The sequence below is a fragment of the Neomonachus schauinslandi genome, chromosome 2, assembly GCF_002201575.2.
Source record: "Neomonachus schauinslandi chromosome 2, ASM220157v2, whole genome shotgun sequence".
Lineage (NCBI taxonomy): Eukaryota > Metazoa > Chordata > Mammalia > Carnivora > Phocidae > Neomonachus > Neomonachus schauinslandi.
The window spans coordinates 1,467,276-1,480,069 of record NC_058404.1 but is presented as its reverse complement, the minus strand read 5'-3'; the positions used below and the strand labels follow the sequence as shown (position 1 = coordinate 1,480,069).

Below are 12,794 nucleotides of genomic sequence, written 5' to 3'. Positions count from 1 at the left end.
CCCCCCCCACCCAGGGCTCTGCACCCCTGCCTCCTTCCCCTACCCCAGGGCTCTGCAACCCTGCCTCCTTCCCCCCACCAGGATCTCGGCACCCCTCCCTCTTCCCCCCCCCCGGGGCCTCTGCACTGACTGAGAGGAATTCGTCCGTATGTCCACCTTCTTGTTTATTGCTCTGTTCTCTACCCCTCGCCAACCTACAGTCAGGATGGGCCCCATCACTTTCTTCTAGAGAGAGAGAGAGAGGAGAGAGAAGGAGCAGTGCCCCTCTCCACCCCTCCCACGGTGCCTACCCCATAGGGAGTAGTGTGGCTCAGGATGGGGCACCACCACGTGGCCTTTCCGGACAGGGCTCCCTGTAAAGGATGCAGGCTGCTACATGCTGGTTCCAAAGAAGGAAGGCACGTAACCTCTGACTAATGCCTGAGCCATACTCCGCACATTTGCAGAGCCGAAAAAAACATACACCTAATTATTTAGGGCTGCTAATAAGGAACGAAACCCAGAGAGTGGTTCATTTTCAACAAAGCTTTGTGAGGAGGAGGAGGGAGGAAGGAAGAAGCAGGGAAGGGAGGGGGAGGGGAGGGAAAAAGGTGGGGAGAGGAGGAAGGAAGGGGAGGGAGAGGGAGGAGAAGAGGGGGCAGGGGTCAGCTGCTGGGGGCAGCAGGTGCTCCTGGTTGGTCCTAATGTGGGCAGCTAGAGAGCAAGGTGGAGAGGCCCCAGGACCCTGTAGACCTGCTGCCCCTCCTGCCCTCAACTCTCCTTGGGGCACACTGCCTCCTTCCCCTTCCGCTCACTCCTACTGGCCTCCTCTTCCGTCTCTTAAATACCCAAACTACGGAAGGAGCTGGACGGACTGCTTGCTGTCTCAGTCTGGGATGCGGGGTGGGCCCCCGGGACTGGGGTCCACACCGGCTCTGCCAGGACCCGTGACAGGGCTATCCTCCTACCCTCTGAGGATCAGTTTACCAAGAGGAGACTACAGAGGGCAAAGGCTTCACCACCAAACAGCACAACCCCGGGAAAGCTCCTGAGAGGCCAGCCCACACTGAATGCACACACATGGGTCATCCAAGTCGGGACAATCCAGAGTTTTCTCTAAACCTCAAAATCACCTGGACCAAATTACACTTGCTTCGTGTAACCCAAACTTACCGGGGAGTAAGTTAACTCTCTTTAACAGACAATGTTTTCCAGCTATGTTTTCATTAAACATGACGCTCATAAAACAAATAGCAGAAAGTTACTCCTGGAGGGGAAGAAAAGCTCCACTTGCCTCTGCTCCTAGTGAGGACATTCTGTGCCCCCCGCCCCACCCCCGCGCAGCCTACCAGTATACGCGCCTCTCTCTCTGATTAGTTCTGGGGCTGGTCCCCCTCCTCAGCCTGCTCAGGCCTCCCTGTCATCCCCAACACCACGCTGTGCCCGATCCCAGGACAGAGACGGAGCACCCCAGGAAAGGGTCAGCTCAGGACGTGACCCACACTAAAACCCCAAGTCCCTCCCCTACGACCCACGTGCCCAGAGATTTCCTGCAGAACGTGAATTCCAACTGTAAAAACCATCCTCACAGACAAGGACACCAGGAATCAGACGGAAGTCTCTGGGGAGGACCCTGGGGGCCAGAGTCCTTCCCCTGGCTCCCCGCAGGGAAACCACCGTGCCAGGGCGCAAGACCTGCACATGGGGAGGGGCCAGCCCTGCGCTCCCATTCCCGCAGCAAGGTGCTATTTACAGGAAGCGTAATGAGGCGCTCCCACAGAGAAGAAGGGGCACCGTGCGAATGTGTTATTCCATAAGTCAGATCCAGAATAAGTCCAATCACCCCAGAGCACAGCGAGCCACTCTCCTTAAACACCAGGGGGCAGCAGTTCAGCCTGGGGTGGGGGGCCGCCCCACCTGCTCCCTCCCCCCAAGACAGGACCCCTGACCCCGGGGTGCTGGGGCTGCCCACACACCCAACACTGGCTGGAGCCACACTGTGGACCGGGGAAGAGGAAGAGGAGGGTATCCAGATGGCACAGACTCTCTGCCCACATAGCAGGCCTATGGCAGGGATGCAGAAATAGAGCCACCTGAGACTCTGCGAGGCTAGCAGTAGCCCAGAGCTGGGGAGAAGAGAGTGCTTCCCAGAGGAAGACTGAGAGGAGGAAGGCCCCAGGACAGAAGGAGAGGCAGCTTACCTGCCATGGGGACCTGCAGCCCCGTCCAGGGCAGGGCCTCATCCTGAGCTCAGATGGGCTCCACGGAGGTGTCTGATCAGGGGACTGATGTGGTCAGAGCACCAGGGAGGAGGGCCAGTCAGGTGGAGGGCAACACTCAGGAGGCCACGAGGCAAGAGCAGAGGCTCATGAACATGAAGATGATGGTAATTGGGAGACTAAAGACTCCTTAACCTGCAGCCCTCCAAAGTGGTGGGCATTTTCTCCTTGAGCACTAAGTCTTAAGGTAGAGTATGCATGACAGATGGTCCAGACAGAAAATAAGGAAACATTGGCCTTAAGTGGCACATTAGACAAGATGGACTTAACACACAACATTCACCTGAAAAGCAGAACACACATACTTCTCAAGTGCACATGGCGCATTCTCCAGGACAAAGCACAGACTGGGTGACAAAACAAGTTTCAATAATTTAAGAAGACTGAAATTATATCAAGCGCCTCTCCCAAACACATTGGTATGCAACTAGAAATCAAGCACAAGAAAATGGGAAAAAACACAAATATGTGGAGATTAAACAATATCCTATTGAACCACCAATGAGTCAAAGAAGAAATCCAAAGAAAATCAGAAAAAATACCTTGAGACAAATGAAAATGGAAACATTACACCCCCAAAACCTATGGGATGCAGGAAAAGCAGCTCTAAGAGAGAAGTTTGTAGCAACAAATGTCTACATTAAGAAACAAGAAAAATCTCCAATGAACAACCCAATTTTATACCTCAAGGAACTAGAAAATGAAGAACTAAGCCCAAAGTTAGCAGAAGGAAGGAAATAACAAAGATCAGAGTGGGGGGAAATAAAGACAAAAAGACAATAGAAAACATCAATGAAATGAAGAGCTGTTTTTTTGAAAAGATAAAATTCAAAAACCTTTCACTAGACCTAGTAAGGAAAGAAGAGAAAAGCCTCAAATAACCACAAGTACAAGAGGAGCAATTACAACGGACACCACAGAAATACAAAGGATCGTAAGAAACTAGCATGAACAATTATAAGCCAACAAATCGTTCAAACTACAAGAAATGGAAAATTCCCTCAAACAACCTACAAAGACTGAATCACGAAGAAACAGAAAATCTGAACAGACCAATTACTAGTAAGGAGATTGAGTCAATAATCAAAAACCTCCAGGCCAGACAACTTCACTGATGAGATCTACCAAACATTAAAATTAGAATACCAATACTTCTCAATCTCTTCAAGAAAAAAATGAAGAATGGGAAACACTTTCAAATGCATTTTAGGAGGCCAGCACTACCCTAATACTAAAACAAGACAAAGACAATACAATGAAGGAAAATTACAGGCCAATAGCCCTGATAAAGATGTAAAAATACTCAACCAATGGGGCGCCTGGGTGGCTCAGTCGTTAAGCATCTGCCTACGGCTCAGGTCATGATCCCAGGGTCCTGGGATCAAGACCCACATCAGGCTCCCTGCTCAGCAAGGAGCCTGCTTCTCCCTCTCCCACTCCCCCTGCTTGTGTTCCTGCTCTCACTGTCTCTCTCTGTCAAATAAATAAGTAAAATCTTGAAAAAAAAAATCCTCAACCAAAGAGTGGCAAACCAAAATGAGCACAACGTTAAAAGGATCAAACACCATGATCAAGTGGGATTTATTCCAGGGATGCAAGGATCACTCAACATCTGCAAATCAGTCAATTAGACATCATATTAACGAAAAGGATAAAAATCATACGATTATTACAACCAATGCAGAAAAACCATTTGAAAAAATTCAACATCCAGTTATGACTTACAAAAAAAACTCAACAAGTGGGTCTAGAGGGAATGTCCTTCAACATAATAAAGGGCCTACATGGCAAGTCCACAGCTCACATCATCCTCAATGAAAAGCTGAAAGATTCTCCTCTAAGATGAGGAACAAGACAAGGATGTCCTCTCACCACTTTTATTCAACAGAGTGCTGGAAGCCCTAGTCTCAGCAATTAGGCAAGAAAAGAAATAAAAGGGAACTAAATTGGTAAGGAAGAAGCAAAACCATCTCTATTTGCAGAAAACATGATACTACCTACAGAAAACACTAAAGACTCCACCAAAAAATGGCTAAAACTAATTCAGTAAAGTTGCAGGATACAAAATCAATATACGAAAATCTGTTGCATTTCTATACATAACAAATTATCAGAAAAATTAAGAAAATCCCATTTACAACCACATCAAAAAAAAAAAAAATCTAGGAATAATTTAACCAAGGAGGTTAAAAACCTATACAATGAAATCTCTAAGACACTGATGAAAGAAATTGGAAGAGATACAAATAAATAAAAAGACATTCCATGTTCATGGATTGGAAGAGTATTGTTAAAATGTCCACGTGACCCAGAGCTAACTACAGATTCAATCCAATTCCTATTAAAATTCCAGTGGTGTTTTTCACAACAATAAAACAACCCTAAAATTTGTAGGGAACCACAAAGACCCCAAATAGCCAAAGAAACCTCAAGAGAGAAGAACAAAGCTGGAGGCATCACACTTCCTGACATCAAACTACATTGCAAAGCTACGGTATTCAGTAAAACTGTTTGGTAGTAGAATAAAAGCAGACACACAGAACAGAAGGGAGAGCTCAGAAATAAACCCACACTTGTTCACCTAATTTACAACAAAGGAACCAAGAGTGCAGACAGGACAGTCTCTTCCGTGAATAGTGTTGGGAAAACTGAACAGATACGAGCAGTGCGAAAGAAAGAAACTGAACCATTACATCACAACATACACAAAAATTAACTTGAAATGGATTAGAGACGTTAACATAAGCTCTAAAACTATAAACACCTAGAAGAAAACACAGAAAGCTCCCTGACATCAGTTTTGGTGATGACTTCTTGAATTTGGCACCAAAAACAAAGGCAACAACACCACATAAATTAAATAAGTAATTAATTAATCAATCAATTAAGCAGGACTATTTCAAACTAAAAAGCTTCCACACAGCAAAAGAAACCATCAGCAAAATAAAAAGGCAACTTACCAAATGGGAGAAAATATTTGTAAATCATGTTATCACATAAAGGGTTAATATTCAAAATATATAAAGAATTCGTATAACAGTAGCCAAAAAACAACCTAATTAAAAAATGGGCAGAGGATCTGAATAGACAGCTTTCCAAAGAAAACATACAGGTAGCCAAAAGGTACGTGAAAACGTGCTCCACATCACTGACCATCAGGGAAATGCAAATCAAAACCACAATGAGAGACCACCTCACACCTGTTATAATGGCTAATATCAAAAAGATAAGAGGTAACAAGTGCTGACCAGGATGAGGAGAAAGAGGACCCCTCCTACACTGTTGGTGGGAATGCAGGCTGGTGCAGCCACTCTGGAAAACAGTATGGAGGTTCCTCAAAAAACAAAAACTAGAAGTACCATATGATCCAGCAATCCCACTTCTAGGTATTTACCCTAAATAACAAAAACACTACCTTGAAGAGACATCTGCACCCCCATGTTTACTGCAGCATTACTCCCAATAGCCAGTGTGTGTAAACAACCAACGTGTCCACTGATGGATGAATGGAAAAAGAAAATGCAGTATAATACACATGCAGTGGAATACTATTCTGCCGTAAAAAGAGAAATTCTTCTACTTGCAACAACGTGGATGGACCTGACAGCTAACTGAAATAAGAAAGACAAATTCCATATGATCTCATTTTATGTGGAATAAAAATGAGCTCCTAAGTACAAAGAACAGATTGGCAGCCGCCAGGGGCAGGGGCGGGGGCTGGGCAAAATGAGCGAAGGGTGTGAGAGATCCAAAATTCCACAGATACAACAGGTAAGTCACGGAACGTTCTGTGCAGCACAGAGACTAAAGCTCACCCTGCGGGATGGGGTACAGGTTCCCCCGCTATTTGGAAGTACAGAGTTCCTAGGAAACCGTTCACAGCAGGAATGGTGTAAACCAAAGGAGGAATTACCATTCATTTATACAGAAAAATTAGTGAGCGTGCTCAGACTCCAAAAATGACTTCTCTTTGGCTTTCTTAGGCCTCGGGACACAACTTCCTAATGGATGCCCAAAATAAATGGAGATAAAGCACAACAGATGCTCACAGACACAATTCAAAACACTGGGGCTGGATGCGAAGAGTGGTTCCCAGGAAGGAGCTGTTTGGGGTGCAGGCCGCCTCTTCAGTGGCTCCCCACAAAACAGACGCTGAACGCGATGCTCACTTTTCGACTTTTTTCATAGGAGGGAAATCCTCTTAGGTTTCTTCCTGTTACTGAAGCCGGGTAATGACGTAGATCTTTTAAAAAAGTCAAGTGTCTTACCTTGAACTTTTAAAAAGTGGGGAATACTTGTACTTGAAAGCTGCTGAGGGAGTAGATGTTAAATGTTCTCCAGGACACAAGCATCAGCAGATCCACCATGAAAGGCACCTTCCTCAGCATGGGGAACACAGACGACCTCCTACCCCCAGAAACCTCCTCCTTCCCCTCGCTCAGGTCAGGACAACCAACTACAGCTGGGAGTTACCCCAGTTCCTCCTTTCTCCCATGCCCAATACCTAACCCATCAGCAAATCCCGTGAGCTCCATCTTCAATACGTACCCAGAATAGGACTAACCACTCCTTCCAAGGCCAGCTGTCTGGTCCACACTGGAGCCCATCTCTTACCTGAGTTCCTGGAAAAGCTTCATCATGGACCTCCCTTGCACATCCTCAACCTCTGTCATCTGTTCTCAACACTGTAGCCAGGATGGCCCAGTAAAACAGGGTCCCATGGGGTCACAGCCCTGCAATGGCTGTCTCCCTCTGTCCCCTCCCTGAGGTCATGTCCTAGGCTGTCTCCTGTGGCCACAGGGCCTTCTTGCTGCTCCTGGACATACCTGGTATGCTTCTGCCCCGGGGCCTTTGCACATGCTTTCCCTTCCGTTTAGAATGTTCTTGACTTGGTATTACTCACCTTCGTTAGATCTTGACTCAAGTATCACCTTCCTAGTGAAGACCCACCTGGCTCCTATGTGAATAGCAAGCACCACCCTTACCTCCCCTTCAGCACCCCAACCCTGTCTCCTGCTCTGTATTCATCTCGGCAGGGCAGAACCGGAGGCCTACACTGATGGTTTCACCACTGACTCCCTCCAATTTCCTGGTCCAAAGCCCTGGGGAAAAGGTGCTCCAGGGCTCTTGCACAGCCAGGGTGCTGGGACAAGGGGGTCCACCTACTGCACCCTGAACCCCATCAGGAAAATGAGCCATATGAGGAATCCACCTGTCCATGCAACCTGAAACCAGACACCTTCCTCATTTCCAGGTGAGCACACACACTTCCTCTCCTTGCCCGAGGCGCTCATCTCAGAAAGCTGAGCAGAGACCCATCCCAGGGTCCAAATCTCCCTCTGGCCAAGGTCCTGGGAAACAGACATCTCTCCTCCCTGCACCAACCACCTGTGATTGAAGTCCAGAATTCTCCTGTGGTCAGAGTGTTGAATCTGGCACTCTTTCCTGTGACGTCATCACAAATCAGGCTGTGCTGCACAGTTTTCAGGAAGGGCCTGCAGCAGGGTCAGCAGGCCGCCCAGGCTCGGCCTCAGTCTCGCACCTCAGGCCCCACGCAGAACTAGACCTTCATGGAGACTGGTGTCTCGTGTGGCCTCAGATCCAAATAGAGGAGCTGAGATTTCAGTTCCCAATGAAAAGTGACCTCTTGCACGCAGCACAGGAACGTGCAGAGAGGGTTTCTCAGGGGTGTGGCTCTGGAAGAAGTGCTTCTGCCAGCTGAAATCACAGAACCCACGCAGAGGACATTCGCAGCAGCTCCTCCCAGGGAGCAGGCAGCACGCCGCGCATGATCCACTCCGCTTCCCACCAACCACCCTGCTGAGCCACGGGCTCGAGAACCCAACGTGAAGCAACGGTCTTATCACAGCCCCCCGCAGGAGGGCTGGCCGGGCAGGGAGCCCAGTCCCTGTCCTTGGGAGGGAGCAAGCAACAGCCCACAACCTCTCGGCTGTCTGATCCAACTGGCCCTGCCAGGCTCAGACCTGCTCACACGGTGAGTAAAAAGATGCAGTGAATTCTTTCCAGTCCAGCTCAACGCTTCTCAGAGAGAAGCAAACTCCGGCCTCAAAAATGTGCCCATCATTAGCTCTGGAATTCCCTGGATTGTGTCTACACTGATCCGCACAGGTGTCCCATCCAGACCACTCTACAAAGGCCCTAGGGTTTCAAGCCACATCCAAGCTGTCCTTAGAATGGCAGGAACTGGCCCGATTAGGCACACCAGCCAAGTGACTCCATGTGCTGGAAACTCGGACAGCATCCTTGCTGAACACCAACGCTTCCAAGTCCGAGCTTCAAACCTTCACTCACTGGGCACTGAGCACCATGTCAGCATCAACACTGCTCTTTCAATTCACTTGTCTCCCATTCCTTAAAATCAGAAACCAAGTTCCAGTCACCACTCCATTTTCCCTTCAGAGAAATAAGGCATATGATAGAATAAAACATTACGTGTGCACAGCACACTTCTAATCAAAATATAATTCCTTGCTCTTTCTCATATGGGCAGCCCTACATTACCCATACGAATGAGAGATGCCACGAGTTCAGTCATTATATATATATTTGACCTTGTGTTTTTCCTTTTGATATTTGTGTCTTGAAGTCAATGTCTATGTTGCTCTCTTAAAATAATAATAATAATAATGATGATGATGATGATGATGTGGTCACATAAGGGTCTGGATCTCCATAGCCACACAACATGGCTCTGGTCCAGATAAGGATGAAGACACAACCTCAGCCCAGGAAGCGAAGCCCACACCCTCAGGGATCCCAACATGCCTCACAGGTGAAGAGTTCCTTTGCTACATGGAGCTGTCCGAGTATGCAGGCACCCTTCACCATTCCTTCTGTTATCTTCATAAAATCCCCAGTTCAAGTCCCAAGTGATCACTGGGTCAAGCTTCCAGAGCCCAGGATGGGCCACCAGGTAAGCTGTCCCCTACCCCGGGGAAGGCTAACACAGGGCTCGATTTCTTATGGGAGCACGATGAGCCACTCCCCGAGCTCCTAAAGAACCTACACTCCTCCATGTGTCCCTCTCACAAAGGGCACCGCACCCTGTATCAGCTCTGAGGCTGTGTTTACTTTCAAACATAATTCCTAATGTCGGAATGTGGTTCATGGAAGAGGAAAACATGAACACCCACAAAGGATTCTTTTAATATTTCAAAAGATCGTTTTCCCATTGTTTAATTAAAATAGGAAATAACCCAGAGATACCCCTTCCCCTAGCAGGTCCGATTCACTGCGGTGACTTAAAGAAGAGCAGGAAATAAAAGAAACAGATGTTCTGATGATCCATCATTCCCATCATCTAAATTTTGCAACTTCACCCACATGCAAAGAAAGAAGCACGAAGAAGCGTCTCAGCCTGGCTACTCCAAGGAGTCTGAACTGGAGTGACAGGGACAGACGATGAGGTGGTGTGTTTTGGGTGAGGCTGGTGGCACAGAAGAAGGTGCTCGGCCAGCTCTCCAACTGTGCCTCACCTGTCCTCAGCCAGGAACCTGCTCACAGCCCTCACCTGTCACAGCTCTCACATGGGAGACCCACTGCCACCCCTGGAGCTCGGCCTGCCCACACCCTCCTGCAGAATGCACTCAGCTCTCCTCCGGGACCCCTTTCAGCTTTACCCAGACCTGAACTCCCCTGTCTACTGCAGAGCTCCAGGATTCCCTCTCTTCTTCCAAAATGACACTGGCCCAAGGCTTTCATGGGAAAGGTAGAAGGCTACCTAAGGAATGGTTCACACCTATTTTCCTCTTCTGTCGTATTTCTCTCCACTTATCTTCCTACCTGGGCAAACTGTAAGTAACAGACCAATGGAACATAAACATGCTCTGAGATCTGAATCTTTCATCACAGCCTTCTGAGGACTCCTTGTGCAATAAAATACCATATCCTATGACAGGGGGGTTTAAAACTATTATTTACAAAATAATACAGCCTAAATCACCTCATTTTTAGTTGCTCTTCCTTAGGCAGAACAGTTTCTATATAAAGTCATAAATATTACTTTCCAACAATTTCATAAGGAGTAAACGGAAGCTCTGTGGGATAACCTGACTCACCCAGGGTCAGGCAAGCAGTTCCAGAACTCAACCCAGGGCTCCTGACACCAAGCCCCTTGAAGCCACCAGCATGCCTCTATCCAGAATTCCTAAAGACTCTCCTCCTGACTTCACCACAAAAGAAACTACAGAGAAAATACAGCACCTCAAAATATCAAGATGATACATACAGTAAAATTAAAAAGTCAAGCTCAACTTTTTAAGGTAAAAGGCTATCCTGATTATATCTGAATTTTCATCTACCCTAATTGTAACTCTTTTGATGAAAAGACTCCTCAATTAGGAAAGAGAATCTTAGACAAATGACATCACCAAAGTCTGTATCTGATGACAAAAAGACACGATACACCTAACCTTAGATGTGAGCCACGAAATCATATCCTCGGGCCAATCAAATAAATGCTGTTAGATTAAGGAGCAAATTATATTTTAAAAACACAGACTAATTCTCATCTTCCCTTTCTAATAAAAGTGATTTCCTAGGAAACAGATGTTCAAAATACATTTTGTAAGCAATAAAAGAACAGAGAAAATGTTATCCCCTGCAATATTCTACCTGCAGGGAAACTAAGTAACTCTTGCACCAAATCCAGAATGCTGACAGCTACTTAAGTCTTACTTTGTGACTCAACTAGAGAAAAGAGAAAAGCCCATGAGGTTTTGGGTTAATGAGAAGTTTTACCTCTAGCAAAAGTGAGTCACAGACATGAATAGTACATTACATCAAATATATCTGCTGTTTTTTTCTGAACATTGATGCCCTGTGACGAGCTGAATCATTTACTCAAGTGTTTATGTTCAAAACTTCAGGTCTCACAGAAAAGTGTGGCCAGGTGGGAATAAGTAAGCACCTCCTGACCTGTGGCCTGCACACCTGCTTCAGTTTCTGGGAGAAGGGGAAACATATTTTTTAAGTAGCAATTACCTTCATCCTAAAGTAGACCAATGACTTTGTCTTTATAGGAAAAGGGAAATTACTCTTCCAAATAAACACCTCAGCTCCTCATTTCTCATGCAACTTGAGTGGGGTCTGGTTTACTCCAGCCTCCAGGCCCCCACCTGGAGGACCCTACTGCACTATCCTGACAGCCTAACACCACCATCCCTGGGGACACGGGGCACAATGTTGAAGTTGGGGGGTGCTGCTCACGGGCTTGTTACTGCCACACCTCGTGAATGGGAGCGGGGAACACCTGCTGAACTTGGGGGTGCTGCTCATGGTCTGTTACCTGCACTGTCTGTACCAGGAGCAGTAGGGGACACCCTGAAGTTGGGGTGCTGCTCAGGGGCCCATTACCTGCACTGCCTGTGCCAGCGGACAGCGGGTACCCCACTGAAGTTGGGAGGCTGCCTGTGGTCCTTTACCCGCACTGTCTGTGCCCAAGGGCACAGGGGACACACTTCTGAAGCTGGGGAGCTGCACGCGGGCCGTTACCTGCGCAGTTGGTGCTCAGAGGAGCTAAGAGGACACCCCACTGAAGCTGGGGGCTACGCTGGGTCCGTTATCTGCACTGTTCCTGGGAAACAAGGGACTCCTTGAGCTGTCTGCGCCCCGACCCGCAAATCTCGGGCGGCGGGCAGCCCAGAATCCACAGATCGGCGAGATTGAGCGAGTTCGGGAGCATTCGGCAAAAGAAGACTTTCAAAGGAAAAAAAAAAAAAAAAAAACTCGTCCGAAGCCCCGCGATTAACTCGCTGGACTCGCCCTTCAAGGACCCCCGCTTCCACCCCCGGGCCCGCACCCTCCCCACCGCAACCCTAGCCTCCCCAACACTCATGCCCCCACCCGGACCCCCCGCTCCGGCCCCTCGGCCCGCACCGTCCCCCCCGCGATCCCCACCTCCCGGCCCGAACTCACCCCTCAAGAACCCCGGCCCGCCAGCCCGCACTCACCCAGCCGGGACCCCCGCCCGCCGTCCCTCTGAGCGCCCCTCACCCCGCCCCGCTTCTGCCGCCAGGGGATGCGCCCCGGCCCCGCCCACAGGGAGGCAGCTCCACCCCCACGCCCTGAGTGGTCGGATCAGACGGTGCCAGGAGCTCATTGGGTTCCGCGCCTGCCCGTCCTCGGCCTCGCTCCACCCTCACGCCCGCGCATTCCTGCGGGGCCACGTGGCCGCCCGCGGCCCTTCCTAAGCCCAACGCCCCGCCTGGCTGCGCACGCGTGGGCGGGGGGTGGGGGGCAGAGCCCTCCAGACACCCTGCCCTTCCCCGCAAACCCTCCGGCTTGCACGTGTGGGCGGGGTCGTGCGCAGGACCCCCCCCCCCCCCAGACTCCTGGCCCTTCCTGCTGACCCTCGGGCTGTGCACGTGTGGGCGGGGTCGTAGGCAGGGACCCCCTCCCCCCAGCCCGGCCCTTCTCGCGGACCCTGGGGCTGTGCACACGTGGGAGGTTTCGGTGGGCGAGACCCCCCCCCAGGCACGCGCCCTTCCCCGAGGACCCCCCAGGCTCGCACACGTG

At 49.2% G+C, this 12,794-nt stretch overlaps 1 protein-coding gene across 3 annotated transcripts in view; it reads right to left on the bottom strand.

Moving 5' to 3' along the window:
- Window positions 1–12,213, bottom strand: part of ARHGEF10 (Rho guanine nucleotide exchange factor 10) — a 105,859-nt gene extending 93,646 nt beyond the window's left edge. For all 3 annotated transcript variants that reach the window (XM_044912810.1, XM_021694102.1, XM_021694103.1), the window contains exon 1: window positions 12,195–12,213. The gene's annotated coding sequence lies outside the window, so the exon portion shown is untranslated. The remainder of the gene's footprint in view (window positions 1–12,194) is intronic.
- Between the last annotated feature and the right edge of the window lie 581 nt (window positions 12,214–12,794).